This window comes from Mercurialis annua, linkage group LG2 (genome assembly GCF_937616625.2).
Source record: "Mercurialis annua linkage group LG2, ddMerAnnu1.2, whole genome shotgun sequence".
In the NCBI taxonomy this organism is placed as follows: Eukaryota; Viridiplantae; Streptophyta; class Magnoliopsida; order Malpighiales; family Euphorbiaceae; genus Mercurialis; species Mercurialis annua.
Genome location: NC_065571.1, coordinates 34673346 through 34681007, shown reverse-complemented (window position 1 = coordinate 34681007; position 7662 = coordinate 34673346).

Genomic DNA, 7662 nt, shown 5'->3' with positions numbered 1-7662 from the left:
AACGTTTACAAACATTACGAAACAAAACTAAGCGTTTCACCTTTTTAGAAATTTAAGCCAAACGTTTACAAACGTTATAAAACATATCCAAGCGTTTCACCTTTTTAGCAATTTAAGCCAAACATTTACAAACGTTACGAAACAAATCCAAACATTTCACCTTTTTAGCGATTTAAGCCAAACGTTTACAAATGTTACAAAAGAAATCCAAACGTTTCTTCTTTTTAGCAATTTAAACCAAACGTTTTAAACTTTACGAAACATATCCATACGTTTCACATTTTAGCAATTTAAGCCAAACGTTTACAAACGTCATGAAACAAATCCAAACGTTTCCCCTTTTTAGGAATTTAAGCCAAACGTTTACAAACGTTACGAAACAAATCCAAGTGTTTCAACTTTTTAGCAATTTAAGCCAAATGTTTACAAAACGTTACAAAACAAATCCAAGTGTTTCACCTTTCTAGTAGTGTAAACTAAATGTTTAAAACTTTACAAAATAAAATCCAAAAATTTTACATTTTTCGAAATTTAAGCCAAATGTTTGCAAACGTTACAAAACAAATCCAAACGTTTCACCTTTTGAGCGATTGCAGCCAAACGTTTACAAACCTTACAAAACAAATCCAAACATTTCACCTTTTTAGCGATTTAAGCCGAACGTTTACAAACGTTACGAAACAAAACAGAACGTTTAACCTTTTTTGCGATTTAAGCCAAAGGTTTTCAAACGTTACGGAACAAATCCAAAAGTTTCACCCTTTTAGCGATTTATGCCAAACATGTACAAACGTTAGCAAACAAATCCAAACGTTTTACCTTTTTAGCGATTTAAGCCAAACGTCTACAAACGTTACAAAACAAATCCAAGCGTTTCACCTTTTTAGCAATTTAAGCCAAACATTTACTAACGTTACAGAACAAAACCAAACGTTTCACATTTTTAGCAATTTAAGCCAAACGTTTACAAACACTATGAAACAACTCCAAACGTTTTACCTTTTTAGATATTGAACTCAAACGTTTATAAACTAAACGAAACAAATCCAAGTGTTTCACCTTTTAGCGATTTAAGCCAAACGATTACAAATGTTTCGAAACAAAACCAAAGGTTTCACATTTTTAGCGATTAAAGCCACACGTTAACAGACGTTATGAAACAAAACCAAACGTTTAAAACGTTACGAAACAAATGCAAATGTTTATAAACGTTACAAAGCAACACCAAACGTTTCCCCATTTTAGCGATTTAAGCCAAACGTTTATTAACATTACGGAAAAAACCAAACGTTTGTAAACGTTACGAAACAAATACTAACGTTTCACATTTTTAGTGATTTAAGCCAAACGTTGAAAACGATACGAAACAAATCCAAACTTTTCACCTTTTTAGTGATTGAAGCCAAACGTTTACAAACGTTACGAAACAAATCCAAACGTTTCGAAACAAATCCAAACGTTTAAAACGTTACGAAACAAATCCAACTGTTTCACAATTTTAGCAATTTGAGCCGGACGTTTACAAAGGTAACGAAACAAAACCAGATGTTTCCCCTTTTTAGCGATTTAAGCCAAACGTTTAAAAACGTTACGAAACAAATCTAAACGTTTCGCATTTTTAGCGATATAAGCCAAACGTTTACAAACAATACGAAATAAAACCAAGCGTTTCACCTTTTTAGAAATTTAAGCCAAACGTTTACAAACGTTACAAAACAAATCCAAGCATTTCACCTTTTTAGCAATTTCAGCCAAACATTTACAAACGTTACGAAACAAATCCAAACATTCCACCTTTTTAACGATTTAAGCCAAACGTTTACAAACGTGACAAAAGAATCCAAACGTTTCATCTTTTTAGCAATTTAAACCAAACGTTTAAAACTTTACGAAACATATCCATATGTTTCACATTTTAGCAATTTAAGCCAAACGTTTACAAACGTTACGAAACAAATCCAAACGTTTCACCTTTTTAGCAATTTAAGCCAAACGTTTACAAACGTTACGAAACAAATCCAAGTGTTTCAACTTTTTAGCAATTTAAGCCAAATGTTTACAAACGTTACAAAACAAATTCAAGCGTTTCACCTTTTTAGTAATTTAAACAAAACGTTTAAAACTTTACAAAAAAAAATCCAAAAATTTTACATTTTTCGAAATTTAAGCCAAACATTTACAAGCGTTACGAAACAAATCAAAGCGTTTCACCTTTTTAGCAATGTAAGCCAAACCTTTACAAAGGCTACGAAACCAATCCGAACGTTTCACCTTTTTAGCAATTTAAGCCAAACGTTTACAAATTATGCGAAAAAAATCCAAACGTTTCACCTTTTTAGCGAATTAAGCCAAACGTTTTCAAACATTACGAAACAAATCAAATGTTTCACCTTGTAAACGATATAAGCCAAATGTTTACAAACGTTACGAAAAAAATCAAAACGTTTAACCTTTTTAGCCATTTAAGCCAAATGATTACAAACGTTACGAAACAAAACCAAATGTTTAATCTGTTACGAAACAAATCTAAACGTTTCGCATTTTTAGCGATTTAAGCCAAACGTTTACAAACATTACGAAACAAAACCAAGCGTTTCACCTTTTTAGAAATTTAAGAGAAATGTTTACAAACGTTATAAAACAAATCCAAGTGTTTCACCTTTTTAGCAATTTAAGCCAAACGTTTACAAACGTTACAAAACAAATCCAAGCGTTTTATCTTTTTAGCAATTTAAGCCAAACGTTTACAAACGTTAGGAAACAAATGCAAATGTTCACCTTTTTTAGCAATTTAAGCCAAACCTTCACAAACGTTACGAAACAAATCCAAATGTTTCACCATTTTAGCAATTTAAGTCAAACATTTACAAAGGTTAGGAAAAATATCCAAATGTTTCACCTTTTTAGTAATTTAAGCCAAACGTTAACAAACGTTACGAAACAAATTCAAGCGTTTCACCTTTTTAGCAATTTAAGCCAAATGTTACAAAACAAATCCAATCGTTTCACCTTTTTTGCAATTTATGCCAAACATTTAGAAACGTTACGAAACAATTCCAAACGTTTCACCTTTTTAGCGATTTAAGCCAAACATTTACAAAGGTTAGGAAACAAATCCATGCATTTCACCTTTTTAGCAATTTAAGTCAAACTTTAACAAACGTTATGAAACAAATCCAAGCGTTTCCCTTTTTAGTAATATAAGCCAAACGTTTACAAACATTACGAAATAAATCTAAACGTTTCAACTTTTTATTTAGCGATTTAAGCCAAACATTCACTAATGTTATGAAATAAAACCAAGCGTTTCACCTTTTAAACAATTTAAGTTAAACGTTTGCAAACGTTATGAAACAAATCCAAACGTTTCACCTTTTTAGCGATTTAAGCCAAACGTTTACAAACGTATGAAACAAATCCAAACGTTTCACCTTTTTAGCGATTTAAGCCAAACGTTTACAAAGGTTATGAAACAAATCCAATTTTTTCTCCTTTTTGCAATTTAAGCCAAACGTTTACAAACGTTACGAAAAAAATCCAAGCGTTTCACCTTTTTTGCAATTTAAGCCAAATGATTATAAAGTTACGAAACAAATCCAAGCGCTTCACCTTTTTAGCAATTTGAGCTAAACGTTTACAAACGTTACGAAACAAATAGAAACGTTTCACCTTTTTAGCGATTTAAGCCACACGTTTACAAACGTTACAAAACAAATCGAAACGTTTCACCTTTTTAGCGATTTAAGCCAAACGTTTAAAAACGCTACTAAACAAATCCAAACGTTTCACCTTTTTAGCGATTTAAGCCAAACGTTCACAAACATTATGAAACCAATCCAAACATTTCACCCTTTTAGCGATTTAAGCCAAACATTTACAAATGTTACGAAACAAAACCAAACGTTTCACCTTTTTCGCAATTTAAGCCAAACGTTTACAAACACTACGAAACAAATCCAAGCATTTCACCTTTTTAGCAATTTAAGCAAAACGTTTACATACATTACGTAAAAAACCAAGGGTTTCACCTTTTTAGCAATTTATGCCAAACATTTACAAACGTTACGAAACAAATCCAAACAGTTCACCTTTTTAGCTAATTAAGCCAAACGTTTACAAACGATAGGAAAAAAATCCAAACTTTTCACCTTTTTAGCGATTTAATCCATACGTTTACAAAGGTTATGAAACAAATCCAAAAGTTTCACCTTTTTAGTAATTTACGCCAAACGTTTACAAACGTTACGAAACAAATTCAAGCGTTTTACCTTTTTAGCAATTTAAGCCAAACGTTACGAAACAAATCCAATCGTTTCACCTTTTTAGCAATTTATCTCAAACGTTTAGAAACATTACGAAACAAATCCAAACGTTTCACCTTTTTAGCGATTTAAGTCAAACATTTACAGAGGTTAGGAAACAAATCCAAGCGTTTCACCTTTTTAGCAATTTAAGCCACACATTTACAAACGTTACGAAACAAATCCAAGCGTTTCACCTTTTTAGAGATTTAAGCCAAAAGTTTACAAACGTATGAAACAAATCCAAACATTTCACCTTTTTAGCGATTTAAGCCGAACGTTTACAAACGTTACGAAACAAAACCAAACGTTTAACCTTTTTTGCGATTTAAGCCAAAGGTTTTCAAACGTTACGGAACAAATCCAAAAGTTTCACCCTTTTAGCGATTTATGCCAAACATGTACAAACGTTAGCAAACAAATCCAAACGTTTTACCTTTTTAGCGATTTAAGCCAAACGTCTACAAACGTTACAAAACAAATCCAAGCGTTTCACCTTTTTAGCAATTTAAGCCAGACATTTACTAACGTTACAGAACAAAACCAAACGTTTCACATTTTTAGCAATTTAAGCCAAACGTTTACAAACACTATGAAACAACTCCAAACGTTTCACCTTTTTAGAGATTGAACTCAAACGTTTATAAACTAAACGAAACAAATCCAAGTGTTTCACCTTTTAGCGATTTAAGCCAAACGATTACAAATGTTTCGAAACAAAACCAAAGGTTTCACATTTTTAGCGATTCAAGCCACACGTTAACAGACGTTATGAAACAAAACCAAACGTTTAAAACGTTACGAAACAAATGCAAATGTTTATAAACGTTACAAAGCAACACCAAACGTTTCCCCATTTTAGCGATTTAAGCCAAACGTTTATTAACATTACGGAAAAAACCAAACGTTTGTAAACGTTACGAAACAAATACTATTGTTTCACATTTTTAGTGATTTAAGCCAAACGTTGAAAACGATACGAAACAAATCCAAACGTTTCACCTTTTTAGTGATTGAAGCCAAACGTTTACAAACGTTACGAAACAAATCCAAATGTTTCGAAACAAATCCAAACGTTTAAAACGTTACGAAACAAATCCAACTGTTTCACAATTTTAGCAATTTGAGCCGGACGTTTACAAAGGTAACGAAACAAAACCAGATGTTTCCCCTTTTTAGCGATTTAAGCCAAACGTTTAAAAACGTTACGAAACAAATCCAAACGTTTCGCATTTTTAGCGATATAAGCCAAACGTTTACAAACAATACGAAATAAAACCAAGCGTTTCACCTTTTTAGAAATTTAAGCCAAACGTTTACAAACGTTACAAAACAAATCCAAGCATTTCACCTTTTTAGCAATTTCAGCCAAACATTTACAAACGTTACGAAACAAATCCAAACATTCCACCTTTTTAACGATTTAAGCCAAACGTTTACAAACGTGATAAAAGAAATCCAAACGTTTCATCTTTTTAGCAATTTAAACCAAACGTTTAAAACTTTACGAAACATATCCATATGTTTCACATTTTAGCAATTTAACCCAAACGTTTACAAACGTTACAAAACAAATCCAAATGTTTCCCCTTTTTAGCAATTTAAGCCAAACGTTTACAAACGTTACGAAACAAATCCAAGTGTTTCAATTTTTTAGCAATTTAAGCCAAATGTTTACAAACGTTACAAAACAAATTCAAGCGTTTCACCTTTTTAGTAATTTAAACAAAACGTTTAAAACTTTACAAAAAAAAAATCCAAAAATTTTACATTTTTCGAAATTTAAGCCAAACATTTACAAGCGTTACGAAACAAATCAAAGCGTTTCACCTTTTTAGCAATGTAAGCCAAACCTTTACAAAGGCTACGAAACCAATCCGAACGTTTCACCTTTTTAGCAATTTAAGCCAAACGTTTACAAATTATGCGAAAAAAATCCAAACGTTTCACCTTTTTAGCGAATTAAGCCAAACGTTTTCAAACATTACGAAACAAATCAAATGTTTCACCTTGTAAACGATATAAGCCAAATGTTTACAAACGTTACGAAAAAAATAAAAACGTTTAACCTTTTTAGCCATTTAAGCCAAATGATTACAAACATTACGAAACAAAACCAAATGTTTAATCTGTTACGAAACAAATCTAAACGTTTCGCATTTTTAGCGATTTAAGCCAAACGTTTACAAACATTACGAAACAAAACCAAGCGTTTCACCTTCTTAGAAATTTAAGCGAAATGTTTACAAACGTTATAAAACAAATCCAAGCGTTTCACCTTTTTAGCAATTTAAGCCAAACGTTTACAAACGTTACAAAACAAATCCAAGCGTTTTACCTTTTTAGCAATTTAAGCCAAACGTTTACAAACGTTAGGAAACAAATCCAAATGTTCACCTTTTTTAGCAATTTAAGCCAAACCTTCACAAACGTTACGAAACAAATCCAAATGTTTCACCATTTTAGCGATTTAAGCCAAACATTTACAAAGGTTAGGAAAAATATCCAAATGTTTCACCTTTTAAGTAATTTAAGCCAAACGTTAACAAACGTTACGAAACAAATTCAAGCGTTTCACCTTTTTAGCAATTTAAGCCAAATGTTACAAAACAAATCCAATCGTTTCACCTTTTTTGCAATTTATGCCAAACATTTAGAAACGTTACGAAACTATTCCAAACGTTTCACCTTTTTAGCGATTTAAGCCAAACATTTACAAAGGTTAGGAAACAAATCCATGCATTTCACCTTTTTAGCAATTTAAGTCAAACTTTAACAAACGTTATGAAACAAATCCAAGCGTTTCCCTTTTTAGTAATATAAGCCAAACGTTTACAAACATTACGAAATAAATCTAAACGTTTCAACTTTTTATTTAGCGATTTAAGCCAAACATTCACTAATGTTATGAAATAAAACCAAGCGTTTCACCTTTTAAACAATTTTAGTTAAACGTTTGCAAACGTTATGAAACAAATCCAAACGTTTCCCCTTTTTAGCGATTTAAGCCAAACGTTTACAAACGTATGAAACAAATCCAAACGTTTCACCTTTTTAGCGATTTAAGCCAAACGTTTACAAAGGTTATGAAACAAATCCAATTTTTTCTCCTTTTTGCAATTTAAGCCAAACGTTTACAAACGTTACGAAAAAAATCCAAGCGTTTCACCTTTTTTGCAATTTAAGCCAAACGTTTATAAAGTTACGAAACAAATCCAAGCGCTTCACCTTTTTAGTAATTTGAGCTAAACGTTTACAAACGTTACGAAACAAATAGAAATGTTTCACCTTTTTAGCGATTTAAGCCTCACGTTTACAAACGTTACGAAACAAATCGAAACGTTTCACCTTTTTAGCGATT